The sequence below is a fragment of the Elephas maximus genome, chromosome 2 (assembly GCF_024166365.1).
Source record: "Elephas maximus indicus isolate mEleMax1 chromosome 2, mEleMax1 primary haplotype, whole genome shotgun sequence".
In the NCBI taxonomy this organism is placed as follows: domain Eukaryota; kingdom Metazoa; phylum Chordata; class Mammalia; order Proboscidea; family Elephantidae; genus Elephas; species Elephas maximus.
In genome coordinates, this window is record NC_064820.1 from 11963480 (window position 1) to 11987840 (window position 24361).

The following is a 24361-nucleotide window of genomic DNA, read 5'->3' on the forward strand; positions in this document are numbered from 1 at the left end:
ATGTTAACTGATTGCACTGCCCAGGAATCCTGGGTTCACAATGGAAAACACAAAAACTGCAGAATTGTGATTTGGGGCCACATGTCCTTTCTCTCATTTGTCATAGCCGCAGGGTTCTTGGTTTTACTATGAGGAAGTTACAAGAGAATGTGGGTTTGGAAAATGCCATTTAGGTAAGATTTATAGGTGGAAGCATCTGGGGCTAGTCTAAAATGTTGTCATGTGCTGTTGAGTTGGTTTCCACTCATAGCAACCCTCTGTACAACAGAATGAAGTGCTACGTGGTCCTTCACCAACCTCACAATCGTTGCTACGTTTGAGCTCATTCCTAGCAGCCTGTGTCAATCCATCTCCTTGAGGGTCTTCCTCTTTTTCACTGACCCTCTACTTTCCCCAGCACTATGTCCTTCAAGGACTGGTCTCTCTTGATCACATGTTCAAAGTACCTGAGATGAAGACTCACCATCCTCACTTCCAAGGGGCATTCTGGCTGTACTTTTTCCAAGACAGATTTGTTCATTCTCTGGAAGTCCAGGGTATATTCAAGATTCTTCGAAACACCATAATTCAAAAGCATTAATTCTTCTACATTCTTCCTTATTCATTCTCTGACTTCGGCTTGCATATGAGGCGATTGAAAATACTATGGTGTGGGTCAGGGACACCGTAATCATCAAAATGACTTTTTTGCTTTTTAACACTTTTAAAGAGATTTTTTGCAACAGATGGGCCCAATTCAATATGTCATTTGATTTCTAGACTCCTGCTTCAACAGATGTTGATTGTGGATGTAAGTAAAATGAAATCCTTGACAACTTCAATCTTTTCTCCATTTATCTTGATGTGGCTTATTGGTCCAGTTGTGAGGATTTTTGTTTTCTTTATGTTGAGATGCAATCCATACTGAAGGCTGTGGTCTTTGATCTTCATTAGTAAATGTTTCAAGTCCTCTTCACTTTCAGCAAGCAAGGTTGTGTCATCTGCAAAACACAAGTTGCTAATGAGTCCTCCTCCAATCCTAATGCCCCACTCTTCTTCACATAGTCCAGCTTCTCAGATTATTTGCTAAGCCTACAGATAGAATAAGTATGGTGAAAGGATACAATGCTGATGCACAACTTTCCTGATTTTAAACAATGCAGTACCCCCTTGTTGTTTGAAAGACTGCTTCTTTGACTATGTACAAGTTTCTCATGAGCACAATTAAGTGTTCTGGAAATTCCACTCTTTGCAATGTTGTTGGTAATTTGTTATGATCCACACAGTCAAATTCCTCTGCATAGTCAATAAAACACAGGTATACATCTTTCTGGTATTCTCTGCTTTCAGTCATGGTTCATCTGATATCAACAATGATATCCCTGGTTCCACATCCTCTTCTGAATCTGGCTTGAATTTCTGGCAGTTCCCTATCGATGTACTGCTGCATCAGCTTTTGAATGATCTTCAGCAAAATTTTACTTGTGTGTGATATTAGTGATATTGTTTGATAATTTCCACATTCGTTTGGATCACCTTTCTTTGGAATGGCACAAATAAGGATCTCTTCCAGTTGGTTGGCCAGGAAGCTCCCTTCCAAATTTCTTGAAATAGACAAGTGAGCACTTCCAGTATTACACCCCTTTATTGAAACATCTCAGTTGGTATTCTGTCAATTCCTGGAGCCTTGTTTTTCACCAATGCCTTCAGTGCAGCTGGACTTCTTCCTTCAGTACCATCAGTTCTTGATGATAGGCTGTTTCTTGAAATGGTTGAGCATCAATCAATTCTTTTTGGACAGTGACTTTGTGTATTCCTTCCATCTTTTGATACTTCCTACATGTTCAATATTTTGCTCATAGAAACCTTCACTATTGTAACTCGAGGCTTGAATTTTTTCTTCAGCTCTTTCAGCTTAAGAAATACTGAGTGTGTTCTTCCCTTTTGGTGCTCTAACTCTAAGGGTTTGCATATTTCGTTATGTTACTTTGTCTTCTCAAGTTGCCCTTTGAAATCTTCTGTTCAACTCTTTTACTTCATCATTTCTTCCATTCACATTAGCTACTCAACATTCAAGAGCAGGGTGTCTCTTCTGACATTCATTTTGGTCTTTTCTTACATTCCTGTGTTTTTAATAACATTTTGTTTTCTTCTGTATGATACCTTTGATGTCATTCCACAACTTGTCTGGTCTGGTCATTAGTGTTCAGCACGTGAAAGCTGTTCCATATGAGCAACTGATGATCTGTTCAGCAGCTGACCCCTGGCCTAGTTCTGACTGATGATGTTGAGCTTCTCCATCACTTATTCCCACAGATAACAACAACAACTACAGTGGATTTATTCCTGTGTATTCCATCCAGTGAGATCCATTTGTTGTTGAAAAAAGATATTTTCAATGAAGAAATCATTGGTCTTGCAAAATTCTGTCAGGCAATATCTGGTGTATTTTATCACCAAGGCCATATTTTCCAACTACTGATACTTTTTCTTTGTTTCTAGCTTTCCCGTTCCAAACCAAAACCAAAACCAAAACCAAAACCAAACCCATTGCCATTGAGTTGATTCTGACTCATAGCAATGCTAAAGGACAGAGTAGAACTGACCCACCAGGTTTCCAAAGAATGCCTGGTAGGTTCAAACGGCCAACGTTTTGGTTAGCAGCCATAGCCCTTAACCATTATGCCACCGGGGTTTCCTTTCCTGTTCCAATCACTGGTAATTATCAATGCGTCTTGATTGCATGCTTGATCAATTTCAGGCTACCAAAACAAACCAAACCTGTTGCTGTCAGGTTGATTCCAGCTCATAGAGATCTTATAGGACAGAGTAGAATTGCCCCACAGAGTTTCGAAGGAGCAGTTGGTGGATTCAAACCACCAACCTTTTCGTTACCAGCCAAATGCTTAACCATTGGTGCCACCAGGGAAGAAGTTTGTAAAAAACCTTCAATTTCCTCATCTGTGGCTTTAGTAGTTGGTGCATAAATTTGACTAATAATCATATTAACTGGTCTGCCTTGTAGGGGTATGAATGTTATTATCCTATCACTGACAGCATTGTATTTCAGGATAGATCTTGAAATGTTCTTTTTGACAGTGAATATGACGCCACTCTTCTTCAAGTTGTCATTCCCATCATAGTAGACCTATGATTATCTGAGTCCAAATGGCCAATATCAGTACATTTCAGCTCACTATTGCCTAGGATATCGATCTGTATGGATTTCATTTCATTTTGGACGATGTCTTAGTTATCTACTGTTGCTATAACAGAAATACCACAGATGGATGGCTTTAACAAACAGAAATTTAGTCTCTCACCTTCTAGGATGTTAGAAGTCCAAATTGAGGGCACCAGCTCCAGGGGAGGCTTTCTCTCTTTGTCGGATCTGAGGGAAGGTCCTTGTCATCAGTGTCCCTTGGGTCTAGGAGTTTTTCAGCTTGGGGACCCTAGGTCCAATGGGTGCACTCTGCTCCTGGCTCTTCTTGCTTGGTGGTAATAAAGTTCCTCTCTCTCTGCTCACTTCTCTCTTTTATATTTCAAAAGACACTGATTCAAGATTCAACCTAATTCTGTAGATTGTGTCCTGCCTCATTATCATAACTGCCTTTATTCCTGCCTCATTAACATCACAGAGGTTAGATTTTATAACACATAGGAAAATCATATCAGATCACAAAATGGAGGACAACCACACAATACTGGGAATTATAGCCTAGCCTAGTTGACACACATTTTTAGGGGACAAAATTCAATCCATAGCAGATGACTTCTAATTTTTCTAGGTTCATACTTTGTATTCCACATTCCAATTATTAATGGATATTTGCAGCTGTTTTTTCTTGTTTTGATTTGTGCCACACTGGCAAACGAAGGTCCCAAAAGTCTTATTCCATCCCCATCATTAAGATCAACTCTACTTTGAGGAGGCAGCTTTTTCCTAGTCGTCTTTTCAGTGCCTTCCAACCTGAGGGATTCATCTTCTGGCACTATATTAGACATTGTTCCTCTGCTATTAATAAGGTTTTCACTGGCCTTTTTTTTTTTTTTAAGAAGTAGATCACCAGGTCCTTCTTCCTACTGTGTCTTAGTCTGGAAGCTTCATTGAAACTTGTCCACCCTGGGTGACCCTGCTGGTATTTGAAATACTGGTGTCATAGCTTCCAGGATCACAGTAACACACAAGCCACCATATGACAAACAGGCAGACGAGTGGTGGTCTACGTTGGTTATGGTCATTTCAATTGACAGAGTCCACCCAAAGGTGCCTTGGAAAAAAGGCCTGGTGATCTACTTCTGAAAAACCAGCCGTTGAAAACCCTATGGAGCACAGTTCTACTCTGACACACTTGGGGCTGCCATGAGTCAGGGTTAACTGGATAGTAACTGGTTATTTCACTCTCAGCATTCTTCTGTTAGTAATTTGGTGAAATCTGTTTCCAGAGGCAAATTTTTACATCAACCTTTTGTGTTTTTTCTCCAGAGCTTAGATGGAGGGCGAATCCAGGTCATCTGCAAGAACAATAAATAATTTTAACAACAGGAAAGCAGAAAGTAACGCAGATCCCATAACCTGAGAATTCCTTTGGCATCATCCAAGCACATGGGTTGGTGGAGTCTGGGATCTTTTTTTAGAAGGCTGGATCTTCTGAGGACTTAACTGAGTGTTCAAACTTACAGTAGGCCCTTGGATCTGAACCTTAAGCACACAGCCCACATGTGTGATTACAGCTCAGGACTGGGCTCAATTCCCTGAAAAGAAATGCTGGAATGCTCTAAATAAAATCTCAGTGGAGCCAAGAGGCAAGTTTTGCTTATAGGAAGCTGGGTAGTAAATTAGGAGCCCTGGAGTGCAGTGGTTAAGTGCTTGGCTGATAACTGAAAAGTCAATCGGGACCCACCGGCCACTTCTCAGAAGAAAGATGTGGCAGCCCCTTCTATAAAAATTACAGCTTTGGAAACCCTATAGGGCAGTTCTACTCTGTCCTATAGGGTTATTATGAGCCATAATCAACTCCATGACAGTAGGTTTGGTTGTGGTTTTGTTTCGTGTTGTTTTTTTTGTTGTTGTTGTTACATACATGTTATGGAAGCACTTCTTCAAAGCTCAGCCTTAACCTTCCTAGGAAAATATTCTAAAATACGTGTGTTGAAGGTGATTTGATTCTGACATTTTACTGACTTTTTTACTTTTTCTAAAAACATCTCTGGTTCAGAATTAATTACTTATTCCATGTTCCCATTACAGTTGGCTTGTCTTCTATTATAGCATTTGCCACTTGTTGATTCAAAGTGTAGCTATTAGTCTAGCTCCCCCAATCTCCTAAAAGATTTCACTGGTCTGATTCCCCAGTGCTCATCCTGACACTAGACACACAGTAGGCATTCTGTAAATGTTTGTTGAATTGAACTGAAGTCCAAGGCAAATATTGAAAAACTCCAATCTTTCAGGAAGATGCCTAGCCCCTTGGAAGTGATGGGCTTCCTGCTTTGGTCTGTTTTCACGTTAGGCTTCGTTGACCTCTCCTTTTTTGCCTCCTTCTTGAAGACACTGACTGAAGGATTTCCTGTGGAAGTCTCCATACTCACAAAGAGCGTTAGGATAAACTTGGCAGCATCGCCATAGGTGAGGCAGGCAGCTCTTTTAGCACAATCCTCCTACAAAGCTCCTTGAGGGGAGGTAGCCAGCCTTGTTCTTGACACATTTGTCTCCAGATGATGTTAAACGCATTTGAACAGTAACTATCATGTATTGGATTATATCGCTCAAAAGTACGTTGAAGCCGTAACCCCTGTACCTGTGAATGTGACCCAATCTGGAAATGCGGTTTTACTTTTGTTATGTTAATGAGATCACATTGGAGTAGGGTGGGTCCCAAACCTAATCCTTTCTAAGTGGTATCTTGTAATGTGGAGAACAGACACAGAAAGACAGACACACAGGGGGATACGGCATAACCACTACAGAGGCAGATCCATCTTTTCTAAGCAACAAAGGAATGTCAAGGATTGCAGCAGGCATCAGACTCTAGGAGAGATGCCCACAAAGGGAATTGACATGGTCAAGATCCTGATTTGGACTTTTAGCCTCCAGAACTGTGAGAAAATAGATTTCTGTTCCTTGAAACCACCCACTTATGGTATTTTCTTATCGCAACCCTTGGAAATGAAGACAGTGGCTGAAGATTTGTATAACCACTTCCACTCTAACCTTTTGAGATATGGTCATCTTTGACCATTGCAGTCTCACCACAAGCCATGCTTCTTCCTTTCCGGGTCTCAGAACCCCTTTCCCGTCAAGGGGAACCACTGAGAACCAGCAAAGCGCCACAGCCGTCAGGAGAGAGCTTGAACAGAGGTGGGTGGCGAGGGGCAGAGGTGTCTAGGATGGCACTGGCTTCTGATCTGGGGATAGAAAGGGGAGGGGAAGCAGAGAAGAGGCTGAGTAGGAAAGGAGGTGATGGGTTGATGGGTGGAGTTCTGTTTCAACACCTCCCAGGGGCTTGCAGAACACCCAGGAGAGGAAAATTGTATCAGTGGCATATTAAGCCCTGTGATAAAATGATGAATTAAGGTGGGAATGGGGGCCAGCATGGAAGCTTCTGGAGAAGGTTTGCGGTCCTCTTAGCACAGTTAAGAACAGCTTTCAATGAATCACTTTAAACAGGATCAGAGAGCAAGTGACAGAGAAGAAAAAGGATTACACAAGATGAACAGGGAAGTTTAAAGGAAAGTGGCAGGGTGGGGCAGGGAGATGGGTCAAGAAGGCACCGTTCTATAACCATGGAACAAAACAGGAAAGAGAAGAGCTCATGCTTATGAAGAACTGTGTATATCTAGGCTGTTTCTCATTCACTGTGTTACTTAATTTCAACAACAAATGACAGGGTAGGTATTCTTACCTCCTTTTGCCTATGAGGGAAGGGAGACTATGGGAACATAGAGGCACTATCCTCTCATCGCAAACGTCACTGCTGTACAGGAAGAAGGCAACGAGTAAGTGGGAGAGAGTGTGTTTCAGAACACTGAGGCTCATAACTGATAAGAGGACCACATCTTTTTCATATTAACACTGGTACAGCATGAATTCAACAAAAACTTAGCGTACATACCAGGTTTCTTTGTTACCCTCTTGTCCCTGGGTGGTGCAAACAGTTTTCACTTGGCTACTAGCCAAAAGATTAGTTGTTTGAACCCACCCAGCAGCACCATGGAAGAAAGGCCTGGCGATCTGCTTCCATAAAGATTGCAGCCATGAAAACCCTATGGAGCAGTTCTACTCTGCAACACACGGGGTTACCATGAGTCGGAATCAGCTCGACGGCAACAGGCTTGGGCTTTTTGTTTGTTTGTTTGTTTGTTGGTGGTTGGTTTTTCTGTTACCCTCCAAGCACTCAAGTGCCTCTCATCCACAGAACATGTAGATTTTTACTGGCCCTGCCCTCTGCTCTCATCCGAGCTTTTGGCAAGGCATGGTATTTTGCAGATGACAGATGTCTTGAGGACGTTGAGTGACAGGAATGAAGCCAAGGCTGCAGCCTCTGTGTGACCTCTTCACACATGACATGGCTTTCGTTACACTCATCCCGGAGCTTAGGTGCTCAGCAGCATCAAAGGAATGAGCCTCGGCTCAAGTTCTATCTTTGGATGTCGCTGGCCAAGCAAGGCAACTTCAAACAGCTGTTTTCTTAGACAGTAACACTGACGTTCTGCCTGCTGTTGACAAAGGCCCCCATAGGTCTTTGAAGTGGAGCTTTCAGGGATGGGTCATGTTGCAGTCACAGGAGACAGGCAAATGGACCTCCCGTTTGATGCCTGCCACCGGGCGCAATGGACTCCAACCTCTGCCATTGGTCTTACAAAAGATACGCCTCAGGGGAATCTCAACTCCAGATCTATTTTCTTTCAAACTCTTCCACAACTCTTAGCAAGGGCAGCCCCACCTGTTGAGAGGCAGTGATTCAACCAGTCTGGGTCCCATGGGACCTGGGTGAAGTGGAGTATTAAGGCAGCAAAGGCCACTCGCTTTTAACTCTCTGATTCAGCATCACCAGTCACTGCAACGCAATGGATTATTTCATACTGAGTTTGATTTATGAATAGATAGGATGTAGGGTGACATGTAATCAAACACGAAGTACCCTCAGTCCAGCCAAGCTTTGAGTCCTGTACTAGACAGACACTGTGTTAAGTTTAGTGGACTGTTAAGACAAAGCCTGTCTTTCTAAAAAGTGCCCAAGAATCCATCTACCCCTGGTGAAGGTAAAGTCATTTGAGAAAGCTGTCCCTACTTTAAAGAAATTTTCTTTCAGAGCATGTATTGACATGCTGGTCTGTGCCGCTGGGGGGAACCTTGTTGGAGTAGAATGTAGTGAGTTCCAGGGAGTCCTGGTCTGATTAAGGAAAACGATATGACCATGAGATAGCAGTGTTGCACCACAGGCTGTTTATTGGAGAGGATGCATTGACGGCCACATGCAGGGTAGGTCCCCCACAGCAGGATGTCTGCCAGAGTCAAGTGGCATAGGGAGCCACCAGGGGGAATAAGGCATAAAAACCAAGTGGGGGGAGGTCGTGTTTATGTGACTCCACCAGATTCTGTTTTGCAGTAAGGTGGATAGTCTCTGGGTCACAGAACTCCAAAGGACAGACACAGCTGGAGGTCCTTTTAACTACAGGGTTTTATCTTATCTACAGCTGAAATTACCTTCAGCAAAATTTTGCTTACATGTGATATCAATGATGTTGTTCAATAATTTCCATATTCCACTGGATCACCTTTTTTTGGAATGCTCACAAATATGGATCTTTTCCAGTTGGTTGGCCAGGTCTTTCAAATTTCTTGGCATAGATGAGTGAGCACTTCCAGCGTTGCATCAGTTTGTTGAAACATCTCAGTTTTTATTCCATCCAGTTCCTGGAGGCTTGCTTTTTGCTCATGCCTTCAGTGCAGCTTGGACTTCCTCCTTCAATGCCATCAGTTCTCGATCACATGCTACCTCCTGAAAAGACTGAATGTCAACCAATTCTTTTGGTACAGTGACTCTGCATATTCCTTCCATCTTCTTTTGATGCTTCCTGCATGGTTCAATATTTTGTCCATAAAAAAAAAAATTTTTTTTTTCCATAGAATCCTTCAATATTGCAACTTGAGGCTTGAGTTTTTTCTTCAGTTCTTTCAGCTTGAGAAATGCTGAGCATGTTTTTCTCTTTTGCTTTTCTAACTCCAGGTCTTTGCACATTTCATTATAATACTTTCCTTGACAGCCCATGGAAACAGCAGTCACGAAATCAAATGACATATTGCATTAGGTAAATCTACCGCAAACGACCACTTTAAAATCTTAAAAAGCAAGGATATCACTTTGATGACTAAGGTGCACCTGTCCAAGCAGGTTGTTAAGAAGCCTTCCTCCAATCCTGATGCCCCGTTCTTCTTCATATAGTCCAGCTTCTCCTATTATTTGCTCAGCATACAGACTGGGTAGGTGTGGTGAAACAATACAACCCTGACTCACACCTTTCCTGACTGTAAACCAGTCAGTATCCCTTTGTTCTGTCCAAACAACTGCCTCTTGATCTATGTAAAATTCCTCATGAGCACAATTAAGTGTTCTGGAATTCCCATTCTTGGCGACATTATCCATAATTTGTTGTGACCTGGCTTTAAAGAACAAAAATTTGTTTTCCCACAGTTTAGGAGGCTAGAAGTCTGAATTCAGGGTGCCAGCCCTAAAGGAGGGCTTTCTCTCTCTGTCGGCTCTAGGAGAAGGTTTTTGTCTCTTTTCAGCTTCTGTTTCCTGGTTCCTTGGAGATTTCATGTGGTGTGGCATCTACCTTCCCCCATCTGTGCTTGCTTGCTTGCTTAAGCTACTCTTTTATATCTCAAAAGAGATTGACTAATGACACACTCTATATTAATACTGACACATTAACATAGCAAAGAAAACCTATCCCAAATGGAATTATAACCATAGGTATAGGGGTTAGGATTTATAAAATATATTTTTGGGAGGCACTGTTTAGTCCATAACACTTGGTATCCTGTATTTTTTAGACAGGAAACCCAGGCTCTGCTTATATTTCTCAAAGAATATAGTGAGAATCCAATTGATAACTTCCAGCAGCTCTCGAGAAAGCTCTCTTCTGCTGTCCTGTTCCTCTATCCCCACCACTGCTCTGGAGCAGGCAGCTCACCACGCAGATTTGCCCCAGCACCTCTGCTAGGCCTCCCTGTTGCTCTCCCAGCCCTGCTCTTGCCTATGCAGATGGACTTAGTCTCTCTGGCATTGTTTCTCCAGTCAAATATATTGAAGTGAAATTTACATACAGTAAAAATCACCAATTTTAAGTGTACAACTTGATGATGTTTGACAACATGTCCAGTCATGTAGCCACCACCACAATCATGATATGGAAAATTTCCATCTCTTTGAAAAGTTCCTTTATGCCCCTTTGTGGTCAGTTCCCCACTCCCTTCCCTGGCCCTTGGCCACACACAATGGTTTTGGTCACCGTAGTCTTACCTTTTCTAAAATGTCATACAAATGGAAATATTTTTTTTTTTAGTGTTTTGTCACTTGGCTTCTTTCACTCAATATTATGCTTAGATATTTATCAATGTTGTTCCATGAATCCGTAGTTCATTTCCTTTTATTCCTGAACAGTATTCTATCGTATCAATGCACCACAATGTGCTTATCCATTCACTAGTTGGTGGACATTAGGGATGCTTACAGCTTGGGGCTATTGTGAATAAAGCTACAACAAGCAATCTTGTGTCTTTGTTTGGACATATGTTCCTATTTCTCTTGAGTAGATAACTGGGAGTGAAACAACTGGGCCCGATGGTAAATGGATGTTTAACTTTATAAGAAACTGCCAGACTGTTTCCAAAGTGCTTGTACAGTTTTACATTCCCACCAGAGGTGGATAAGAGTTCAGGTGACCCACATCCTTATTAACACTTGGCATTGTCAGGTTTTCTTTTTTTTTAATTGTAGCCATTTAAGAGTGTTTCATTCTGCTTTTAACATGCATCTCTCTAATGACTAATGGTATTAAACATTTTTCAGGTGCTTATTTGCCATACATACATTTTCTTCTTACTATGGAGTTGTCACCTTGTTATTGAGTTTTGAGTGCTCTTTATATATTCTGGATACAAAACTTTAATTGGATGTGTTTTGCAAATATTTTCTTTGCAGCTTGACTTTTTTTTTTAGTTAACAATGACCTTTGAAGAGCAAATATTGTAATTTTAATAAAATCCAATTACTCATGTTTTAAATTTTACAATCCATGCTTTTTCCTGGACTGAGAAATATTTGCTTAACCCAAGAATATTAAAATTTTCTCTTATATTTTCTTTGACAACTTTGCCCACATCAGTTGAGGTTGTCAAGGATTTCATTCTACTTGGATCGATAATCAGCACCCAAGGAAGCAACAGTCAAGAAATCAAACAATGTATTGTATTGGGCAAACCTGCAGCAAAAGGCTTTGTCTCAGTTACTATGGACATGTTATCAGGAGGGACCAATCATTGGAGAAGGACATCATGTTTGGTAAGTGAAAAAGAGGGTAAGCGAACAAGAGGGAGAACCTCAAAAAGATGTATTGATACTGTGGCTGTAACAATGGACTCAAACATATCAACGATTTCGAGGATGGCACAGGACCAGGCAATGTTGGGTTCTGTTATACAAAAAGTCGCTATGAGTTGGGGCTGATTTGATGACCTTAACAGCAACAACATTTTCTTTGAAAAGTCTTGTGGTTTTAGCTCTTATATTTCAATCTATGGCATGAGGTAAGGATTATTTCACTGTTTTGCATAGGGTGTCCAATTGTGCTGATGCCATATTTTAAATAGACTTTCCTTTCCCCATTGAATTGCCTTGCTACAATCGTTTATATATGTGCCTGTTTCTGAACTCTCTATTCTGTTCCACCAAACTTGATTTCAGTGGCTTTGCAATACGCCCTGAAATCAGGTAGCAGAAGAAATTCTGCAAGTTTGTTCCTTTTTCAAAATCGTTTCAATTATAAGTTCTTTGCATTTCCATATAAATGTTAGGATCTGCTGATATTTTTATTTGAATTACATTGATTCTATAGATCAGTTTGGGGCCCTGGTGGCACAGTGGTTAAGAGTTCTGGCTGCTAACCAAAAGGCAGGCATTTCAAACCTACCAGCTGATCCTTGGAAACCCTATGGGGCAGTTCTACTCAGCCCTGTAGGGTCACTATGAGTTGAGATTGACTCGATGGCAATGGGTTTATCGATCAATTTAGAGAGAAAAGACACCTTAGCAATTGAGGTCTTCTGACTCATGAGCATGGTTTTTCTCTCCAATTATTTAGGTCATCTTTCATTGGTCTCAGCAATATTTTGTAGTTTTAAGTGTAGAGGCCTTGTGCATATTTTGTTAAATTTATCCTTAAGTATTTCACATTTTATACTATGGCAAATAGTATTTGTTTTAATTTTCATTTCTATTTGTTACTATTATGCTTAGTAAATGCAGTTCATTTTCTATATTGATCTTGTAGGCTATGAATTTGTTAAGCTGATTCATTAGTTCTAGTATCTTTATGTAGATGCATTGCTACAGTCCACATAGACAATAATGTCATCTGAGAGAAGAGACCTTTTCATTTCTTGCTTTTTAATCTGTATGCTGTTTATTTCTTTTTGTTTCCTTATTGCAGTGGCTAGTACCTCCAGTACAATGTCGGCTAGGAGTGTCAAAAGCAGGCATCCTTGTCTTTTTCCTGATCTTAGGGGTAAAGCAGTCTTTCACCATGAAGTGTGATACTAGCTGTGAGTTTCACATAGATACTCTTTATAAGGTTAAAGAATTTCTCTTCTATTCCTAGTCTGCTAAGTTTTTTTTTTTAATTGGGATTATATATTGGATTTTTTTCAAATGCTTTTTATTCATTTGCATATGATGATGTTTTATTCTTTTAAAATAGCATTGGACTCAATTTTCTAAAATTTTGTTAATTTTCTCATATGTGTTCATAAGGAATATCGTGCTGTAGTTTGCTTATAATGTCTTTGATTTTGCTATCAGAGTAATTCTGGCTTCATAAAATGTGTTGGGGGTATTCTTTTCTGTTCAATTTCTGCAAGCATTTTTATAGAAGTGATACTATTTCTTCCCTAAATGTTTTGTAGCATTCACCAGTGAAGCTATCCAGGCCTGGAATATTCTTTATGGTGCAGGGCAACAGGTTTCTCTTCATATATGGCTATGGCCTTGTAACGCCCACGAAATGATTGGCTGGTACTATGCAAATAAGGTGTGTAAAACTCTTGCAGAGATTGGACAGGTGCCTGTGGCCGACCTGGGGGATTAATTAGTTCATGGTCTTGCTAGGGGTTGGATACAATGTCTTGAAGCTGATAAGGAGCTTGATATATAAGCAGCTTACCTGACAGAAGTTTTGGAGACAAACACAGAGAGAAGGAGAGAAGAAGGAGCTGTAACATCAAAGAAGCAAGGAGCTGTGACCAGAGTGGCAGAGTGACGGCAGAGCCTGGCGGCAGTCGGCCTGAGTGAAGGGCCTGCCTTGCAGACACAGCCGAGAAGGAGCTGAGAGCTGTTTTAGTTGGAAGTTGCCCTGATTGGAGAACTGTGGCTTGTCTTCTGAATTGTCCCTGTTATTTCCGAATCAGTCCTGATCCTACATGTAACTTGCCACTTCCCTGATAAACCCTATAATCGTTAAGTACAGTTCATGAGTTCTGTGAGACATTGCAGCAAATTGCTGAGCTGAAAAACAGAAGGAAGAGCACTGAGGGGAGGAGGAGTAGCTGGTGTTGGAGATGATGGAGTGGTAAAGCCATTTGGTAAAGTTGGGCGTTTGGGACATCTTTAACCTCTGTCTCATAGGAACCAGCTTTGGGCTGATTCTTATTAAAGAAATCATTTGTTTGTTATATGGAAGATTTTAACTGTAAGTCTGATTTCTTGTTATATATAGGACCATTTAGGTTATTTTTCTATTTAGACTATTTTCTTTTGGGTGAGGTTTAGTAGTTTGTATCTTTCAAGCAATATGTCTATTTCATCTAGCTGTGGATTTATTGTCAAATTTATTTAAAGTACTCATTTATTTTTTAGTGTTTGTTGGATCTGTAGTTGTGTGTAAAATTTCGTCCCACTAAACACATGTAACCATAATGTCCCTACTAGCACCGTATTTTGGGAGTCAACTTTTCCTTCAGTAGAAAAAATAAAACTGCGATATTTTCAGAGCCCATTCCAATGTTTTTGAGGTCATGGGAGGTACCAAACCAACCAAACCAGTTGCCATCAAGTGAATTCCAACTCATGGTGACATGGCAACCCTGTGTGTGTCAGAGTAGCACTGTGCTCCACAGGGTTTTCAATGGCTCATTTTTTGGAAATAGATCAACAGGCCTTTCTTTAGAAGTACCTCTGGATGGACTCAAACCTCCAACCTTTCAGTTTGTAGCCAAGCACTTAACCGTTTGCACCACCCACAGACTCTCAGGAGATGAGGGTCGCCAAATCCCCACCATTCTGCCTCTGAGGATATTGAAAACCCCAGTTAGGCTTTTACTCAAAGGCCTTTCATTCACATTGTCTCTATTTCCCTGTTTAATATTAGTCCTGGGACCATCTTTGGTAGCCAAATCCTCTTGAGTGTGTTTTCCCAAACTAAAGCTCTACTCAGGGCTTCCTCCTATGGAAGTGTTGCCAGGTCCCTACAAACAGCCTTCTCTAACCATTGCTAAAGTTCTAGACACATTCTTCAGCCCAGCCCAGGATTTCTAGGCAGTGACTCTGTTTTTATTCTTTTCTAGAGCAATCCCTGGAGTTGTCAATAAATCGTTGATTTGCTAAAGTTTGTAAGATTTCAACCACTGTGGTTTTTACAACTATAGTTGGTAAATTTTTAAAAGGTTCCATGTGTCCTCCCAATAATAACAGCTGCTATTTATTTAGACACTATATGCCAGACAAGGAGCCCTGGTGGCACAGTGGTTAAGAACTACAACTGCGAACCAAAAGGTTGGCATTTCAAATCTACCATTCACTCCTAGGAAGCCCTATGGGGCAGTTCTACTCTATCCTACAGGGTCGCTGTGAGTCAGAACTGATTCGACGGCAACAGGTTTGTGTGCCAAATAAGGAACCCTTGTGGTGTAGTGCTTAACGATTTAGCTATTAACCTAAAGGTGAGTGGTTCAAACCCACCAGCTGCTCCACAGAAGAAAGATGTGACAGTCTGCATCTGTAAAGATTACAGCCTTGGAAACCCTATAGAGCAGTTCTACTCTGTCCTATAGGGTTGCTATGAGTCAGAATTGACTTGACGGCAATGGATTGGAATATGCCAGATACTTTACAAATATCATTCCCAATCCTTATAGCAATCCTGTAAAATAGGCTCCCTCTTTTATAAGTACAGAAACAGAGTTCCACAAAAACTGAGTGAATTTTCCAACCAGTAAATTGAAGAAGTAAAATTTGAACCCAACCCTGCTTGGTTCAAAATTCTGCTTTCAACCCACCACACCCACCACAGCATTTCTTGTATAATTTTGTAAATTCTTAAGATAGACCTATCTCTTCAGCATACAATGTTTAAGACACTGAAGCACTTTATCTGAGCAAAATTGATAAGGTGAGTGATACTTAAGGCCTCTGCCAACAATTTTTAGTTTCTATTAACTGGAAACCCAGCTCCTTTTATGAGGCAAAATGCCGTCTTTTGCTGAGACACACCATTTCGAGTATGCCATACAAAACTCAATGATGGGTGGCTATGAAGAAAAAAAAAATGAAGCCAACAGAAAATCCAACCAATTTATGAAGCGGTAAAGCCACAATAGAATAAATTGCTGGCATCATTAGGGAAGAGTCCAAAGACCCCATGACCGAGCACATCATATATTCAATTTTTTTTTCCACACACAAGTAAATAAAATCAGACCTTACAATGAAAGTAAAAATGCCAACAGAGAGGGGAGTTGAATGACCTATAAATTAGGGATATGATTTATATTTCACAGACACAAACAATAAATCAGCCAGATGACTTTTAAATCAATGCTGTAACACACAAAATGATGCAGCTTCCACATCAGTCTCAAATGTCATAAATCAAAGGAGCAAGATATGAATCAGGATGTGACCACACTTACCAACCATTCAGATCATAAATTACAGTTTACACGCAGCTTCTTAGGTGGGAAGCTCTTGCAGTGAAGTAAAAGTGGAGTCTTCACTCCACTTCAGAACAGCCTAGAGTGTGAAGACCTTCACTTTACAACACGAATGAGATGCTAGAGCTGCCATATTTGTTCTTACCAGAGGAGCAAAGAACTGTTGGAAACACCCACGCCCAGATCCTAACTATCTCTCTGCTTGGCCTCAGACAGGAGTCCTGGTGGTTAAGAGCTCAGCTGCTAACCAAAAGGTGAGCAGTTTGAATCCACCAGCTGCTCCTTGGAAACCCTATGGAGCGTCCCGCTCTGTCCTATAGGATTGTTATGAGTTGGAATTGACTTGCATTGAGTTGGTGGTTTTTTTTGTTTTGTTTTGTTTTTTTGCTTCAGACATAATTGAAAAGGATATGGCAGTCAGTGGAACTATATCTTGGAAAAAGAAAAGAAATTGGTTTACCATATATTGTCACCTTGAACTATAGATTCTGCCCAAGGACCACCCACACGCCTGTGCTCAGAAAGGCCGAGTGTCTGGGGCCAGTGACCTTGAGCCAAGTCTTACTCTGCCATGGACCAAGTGACCCAAACTTTTGGAGCCACAGTTTCTTTGTCTATAAAATAGGTCTGGTGATCAAAACTTTTACAATGATGTTGTGAGAATTAAATGGAATAAAGCATAAAAAGTACTTAACATGGTGCTTGGTATATCATCAGCTCTTGATAAGTGATAACTATTTGTTTTCCCCACATGAGATCACCACCATCATCACAACAGTTATATACATGTGCTTCCAGAGAGGAAAAAGGTTACCTGCAAGAGAGAGAGCCTACAGACTAAAATTATCTCTGGGCAATGGAATTGCAAGTGGTTATTATTTTCTTATATAGTTTCCAAATTTCCTACACTGAGTATAGATCAATTGGAAAAGAAATTATAGGTGATAGAACAAAGATACAGACCCAAAGTTTTGGACTGGGAGGAAGATTCACATTTTAACAGGAAATCTAAGTTAATTTTTTTCCTGGTAACCTGGCATGTGCTCAAATCAGGGAAGAAAATTTATCTATAAATATGTTTCTGAAACCGGGATGTAGAATCAACAGTTATTTGATACTAAACGGACAGTGACAACACATGTGAGGTGAAGACAGATGAGCAAGCAATGCCTCTGAAATCGTCTATGTCCAAGCAGAGGGTATAGACCTCTTTCACAGAAGGAAGAGGTTCTGAATTCAATAAATGACCAGCACATTAGGTAAAGACTGGTGCAAACAAACAGCAATGTCCAAGATAATCCAGGAGTTCTACACCTTTGTAGACCTGGATTCCAACGTGAATACTCATCAACTGCAATAAGTTTGGGCTTAGAGATGAAAAAGAGAGTGCACCTGCCTTCTGATTTCATGTTATACTCTCCACCACTCAGCGCAGAGCAAGTGGATCTCATCAAAGTTTTGTAATTATGCACCAATGAAGTAGACAGCCTCAAAGTGGGCCTCTGTCTTTTTAGTACTAAAGTGGTTTTTCTTAACATTATGTCAGAGTTAGCATGACCGGCCCACCCACATACTAACTGTGACACCTGAAACAGACTATTTATCACTGTGTGCCTCAGTTTTGACATGTGCAAAGAGCCGGAGGTGGAAAACCAAAAGGGAAGAACACGCTCGGCGTTTCTCAAGCTGAAAGAACTGAAGAAAAAATTCAAGCAATAGTGAAGTATTCCATGGGGAAAATATTAAACTATGCAGGAAGCATCAAAAGAAGGTGGAAGGTATGGGATGGAAAGAAGCCGCGGATAAGTAAAGCATTACTGAAAAAGAAGAAGAAAGTGGGAGGCTTCACTCTACCTGATTTTAGAACATATTATACAGCCACAGTAGTCAAAACAGCCTGGTACTGGTACAAAAACAGGCACATAGACCAATAGAACAGACTTGAGAACCCAAATATAAATCCATCCACGTATGAGCAGCTGATATTTGACAAAGGCCCAGTGTCAGTTAATTGGGGAAAAGACAGTCTTTTTAACAAATGGTGCTGGCATAACTGGATATTCATTTGCAAAAAAGTGAAACAGGACCTATACCTCACACCATGCACAAAAACTAACTTCAAGTGGATCAAAGACCTAAACATAAAGACTAAAATGATAAAGATCATGGAAGAAAAAATAGGGACAATGTTAGAAGCACTAATACAAGGCAAAAACAGAATACAAAACATTACTAAAAATGACGAAGAGAAACCAGAAAACTGGGAGCTCCTAAAAATCAAACACCTATGCTCATCTAAAGACTTCACCAAAAGAGTAAAAAGACCACCTACAGATTGGGAAAAAATTGTCAGCTATGACATCTCCGACCAGCACCAGATCTCTAAAATCTATATGATTCTGTTAAAACTCAACCACAAAAAGACAAACAACGCAATCAAAAAGTGGGCAAAGGATATGAACATGCACTTCACTAAAGAAGATATTCAGGCAGCTAACAGATACATGAGAAAATGCTCTTGATCATTAACCATTAGAGAAATGCAAATTAAAACTACGATGAGATTCCATCTCACTCCAACAAGGCTGGCATTAATCCAAAAAACACAAAATAATAAATGTTGGAGAGGCTGCGGAGAGATTGCAAACATTATACATTGCTGGTGGGAATGTAAAATGGTACAACCACTTTGGAAATCTATCTGGCGTTTTCTTAAAAAGTTAGAAATAGAACTACCATAAAAAAAAATTTTTTTTACCATACAACCCAGAAATTCCACTCCTCGGAATATACCCTAGAGAAATAAGAGCCTTTACACGAACAGATATATGCACACCCATGTTTATTGCAGCTCTGTTTACAATAGCAAAAACCTGGAAGCAACCAAGGTGTCCATCTACGGATGAATGGGTAAATAAATTGCGGTATATTCACACAATGTACCACTATGCATCGATAAAGAACAGTGAGGAATCTGTGAAACATTTCATAACATGGAGGAACCTGGAAGGCATTATGCTGAGCGAAATTAGTCAGAGGCAAAAGGACAAATATTGTATAAGACCATTATTATAAGATCTTGAGAAGTAGTATAAACTGAGAACACATACTTTTGTGGTTACAAGGAGGGGAGGGAGGGAGGGTGGGAGAGGGTTATTTACTGATTAGTTAGTAGATAAGAATTACTTTAGGTGAAGAGAAGGACAATACTCAATACACGCAAGGTCAGCTCAACTGGACTGGACCAAAAGCAGTTTCTGGGATAAACTGAATGCTTCAAAGGTCAGCGGAGCAAGGGCGGGGGTTTGGGGTCTATGGCTTAAGGGGACTTCTAAGTCAATTGGCAAAATAATTCTATTATGAAAACATTCTGCATCCCACTTCGAAATGTGGCATCTGGGGTCTTAAATGCTAACAAGCGGCCATCTGAGATGCATCAATTGGTCTCAACCCACCTGGATCAAAGGAGATGAAGAACACCAAGGACACAGGATACCTATGAGCCCAAGAGACAGAAAGGGCCACATGAACCAGAGACTTACATCATTCTGAGACCAGAGGAACTAGATGGTGCCCGGCCACAACTGATGACTGCCCTGACAGGGATGATGACTGCCCTGACAGGGAGCACAACAGAGAACCTCTGAGGGAGCAGGAGATCAGTGGGATGCAGACCTCAAATTCTCATAAAAAGACCAGACTTAATGGTCTGACTGAGACTAGAGGAATCCTGGTGGTCATGGTCCCCAAACCTTCTGTTGGGCCAGGACAGGAACCATTCCCAAAGACAACTCATCAGACATGGAAGGGACTGGACAATGGGTTGGAGAGAGATGCTGACAAAGAGTGAGCTACTTGTATCAGGTGGACACTTGAGACTGTGTTGGCATCTCCTGTCTGGAGGGGAGATAGGAGGGTAGAGAGGGTTAGAAACTGGCAAAATTGTCACGAAAGGAGAGACTGGAAGGAGGGAGCGGGCTGACTCATTAGGGGGAGAGTAAGTGGGAGTATGGAGTAAGGTGTATATAAGCTTATATGTGACAGACTGACTTGATTTGTAAACTTTCACTTAAAGCACAATAAAAATTATTTAAAAAAAAAAAAGAAGAAGATGGAAGGAATACACAGAGTCATTATACCAAAAAGAATTAGTCGATATTCAACCATTTCAAGAGGTGGAATATGATCAGGAACCAATGGTACTGAAGGAAGAAGTCCAAGCTGCTCTGAAGGCATTGGCGAAAACCAAGGTCAGGAATTGACGGAATATCAGTTGGGATATTTCAACAAACGGATGCAGCACTGGAGGTGCCCACTCATCTATGCCAAGAAATATGGAAGAGACTCTCTTCCTGGCCAACTGACTGGAAGAGATCCATGTTTTATTTATGTCTATTCCCAAGAAAGGTGATCCAACTGAATGTGGAAATTATAGAACAATATCATTAATACCACACACAAGCAAAATTTTGCTGAAGATCATTCAAAAACGACTGCCCCAGTATATCGACAGGGAACTGCCAGAAATTCAGGCCAGTTTCAGAAGAGAACGTGGAACCAGGGATGTCATTGCTGATGTCAGATGGATCCTGGCTGAAAGCAAAGAATACCAGGAGGATGTTTACCTGTGTTTTATTGATTATGCAAAAGCATTCAACTGTGTGGATCATAACAAACTATGAATAACACTGCGAAGAATGAGAATTCCAGAACACTTAATTGTGCTAATGAGGAACCTTTACATAGATCAAGAACCAGTTGTTCAGACAGAACAAGGGGATACTGATTGGTTTAAAGTCAGGCAAGGTGTGTGTCAGGGTTGTATTCTTTCACCATACCTGTTTAATCTGTATGCTGAGCAAATAATACGAGAAGCTGGACTATACTATATGAAGAAGAATGGGGCATCAGAATTGGAGGAAGACTCATAAACAACCTGTGTTATGCAGATGACACAACCTTGCTTGCTGAAAGTGAAGAGGACTTGAAGCACTCACTGATGAATATCAAAGACCACGGCCTTCAGTATGGATTGCACCTCAACATAAAGAAAACAAAAATCCTCACAACTGAACCAATGAACAACATCATGATAAACGGAGAAAAGATTGAAGTTGTCAGGGATTTCATTTTACTTGGATCCACAATCAACAGCCATGGAAGCAGCAGTCAAGAAATCAAAAGACACATTGCATTGGGTAAATCTGCTGCAAAGGACCTCTTCAAAGTGTTGAAGAGCAAAGATGTCACCTTGAAGACTAAGGTGCGCCTGACCCAAGCCATGGTATTTTCAATCACATCATATGCATGTGAAAGCTGGACAATAAATAAGGAAGACTGAAGAAGAGTTGACGCCTTTGAATTGTGGTGTTGGAGAAGAATATTGAATATACCATGGACTGTCAAAAGAACGAACAAATCTGTCTTGGAGGAAGTGTGGCCAGAATGCTCCTTAGAGGCAAGGATGACGAGACTGCATCTTACAAACTTTGGACGTGTTGTCAGGAGGGATCAGTCTCTGGAGAAGGACATCATGCTTGGCAGAGTACAGGGTCAGTGGAAAAGAGGAAGACCGTCAACGAGGTGGATTGACACAGTGGCTGCAACAATGAGCTCAAGCATAACAAAGATTGTAAGGATGGTGCGGGACCGGACAGTGTTTCATTCTGTCGTGCATAGGGTGGCTATGAGTCGGAACCGACTTGACGGCACCTAACAACAACAACTACAAGCCTAAGTTTACTCACCTATTACATGGGGGATAATAATAGCTTCCAACTTTCAGGCTTATGAGAATACAATGAAATAACACTGGTAAAGCATCTAGTAATGTACACAGTAAGAACTCAATAAACAGAGGACTTTGAAGGTTGTATTCACATGAGTGCATACATATGCATATATGTGCATATACATGTGCATATAATACACATGCACATGATCATGTATTCATATACACACATGTGTGCATGTGCACATGGGTGTACATATACATATATACATATACATCTAATGGAGATGGGCATATGCATACACTTACGTACACATACATATGCACATTTAAATGAAATTTTGTTTAAAAAGAGTTAGTGTATGATTATAGCATGTTTAAATGGTGTTGCAAATTTATTGGAACAGAGCCCTTCTCCAGCACAGACTACAGGAAGCCAGCAGAGCACATGTGGTAGACGTTCCCTGTCAAAGCAAAAGGGTTTACATGGGCATGACCTTCCCAGCAGTACACTTAAAGCCCTGATATGTTGAGGCATTAAGAATCTCAAGGGTGCTTTTGGGGACAGTCACTGAACAAGACAGGACCAGTTCCTCTATGCCGATTCCAAGCTCTAGTGGTCTAACCCTCAGTCCTCTAAGGCTGACTGTTGGAGACACATTCAAGATCAGCTTATTAGGTAGGGTTCTTAGGTGTTTAAGAAACAGAAGCCAAGCGTATCTACCTTCAGCAAAAAATGCAAACAAAAGGGCAGAGGGGAATTGGAAAGTTGCTCAAGGTCCAAGGAAGTTCAATCCGCAAGCCTTGGGAAATGTGTGACCCAAAACCAGGCCAGGGGTGCAGGCACAGAAGCGTGTGCACTTTCCCTCCAGGGCACTGCCTCTGACTTGAGTTCAAGTAACTCCATGGCCCTCAGCCCAAGCCTCAAGCTTCAGTGAGATGGTCTTCAAGGCCTGGCTCAACTGTCTGGCCAGCAGTAATGGAAGGGGCAGCATGTGAGGTAAAGCCCCACAGCACCTATGAGGTCAGCCTCCAGAAACAGTGAGGGTCTTCCTGAGTTCTGGGCCACACAACTTGCATTTCCTGGAAAATAGGACTTATTTTTTCAGACAGGGTCTGTCTGTGGCCCATCCTCCTAGTGGATCTGATCTGGTTTCTGTGGCTGTCATTTGGGAAAGAGCCCAAGAATTGATCCAAACTGCCAGAGAGCTGTTGGCTTAGAAGGTGACACCATCACTTTCAAGGGGGACAGAAAGGCCAGGCACCTCCACAGGGGTTACCTCAGACACACCTGTGAGGCTTCTGCTGTGCTCCTCCCCTTCCCAATGATGATATGACTTTATCTGAGAAGCTCTGCCATGGGAGCCATGGGCCCTGGCAAGGAGTTTTAAGTGTTTCAGATATTTGGGGTGGAAGGAAAGAAAGGTGAAGGACAGTATTCTTATGGTAGAATTTGGGTCATTAACAACAGGAAATAGATTAGATGGAAAGGTAGGTAGGTAGATAGACAGGTAGACAGACAGAGAGAGAGGTAGGTGTAGATGCAGGTGGAGACACATTTACATATGCCTAGATATCTCTGTCTCGTATACACATATAGAGACTCCCTTGGTAGGACTTATAGTGCCCTTTGACACATTTAACTTCATTGCTTTGAAGATGAGAAAGCTGATGCTTTAGAGAAGGTAGCAGATTCACCCAAGGTCCCACAGATAATAAAGAGCAGGGCTGACACTGGAACTCAGTTCTTTGGAGCCCATCATTCAAAATATGTGACCCCATCTTTGAAGACTTCATTAGGTACAGTGAGGACTAAGTTGCTGTAACAAAGACCCTCCGTATCAATGGTTCCAATAAGATGAAAGTCCATTTCTCTCAAACATAACAGTGAAGAGATAGGCAGATTCCACAGAAAGGAGAAGGTGGATTCTGTGAAGACACCATGGGCTCAGCTTCTTTCTATCTTGTTGCTCAGCCATCACCTGAAGGATGGTGCACATCCACACAGTGGAAACTTCACAGGCTAGGTGAAGAGACTTTCAGAGCAGAGGCCTCCTCTTAGGAGAAGTAACCCTAAAGCAGTGCATTTCACTTTGGCTCGCATCTTATTGGTGATACTTCTATGGCCCCATACAACTACAAAGGAGGCTGGGAAATGCAGCGTCTAGCCAAAGTCAAGGAGTTCTGTCAATGAAAGAAAGAAGAGAAGGATACTGGAGAACAGTATGTGCACTCTCTGCCATGAGCAGTAGGTTCTCCTATTTTGAAAATGTTTCTACTATTCGTTCATTCCCACTGAATGCCTCGGAAAGTTCGGAATAGTCTATTTTATTGGGTACTCATGCAATCATGATGACATTGACGAGGAAACCCCATTTATAGACAAACGCACATTCACTTGACTGGCAAAGGCAATCTCCATGGGACCAGGCCCAAGATCA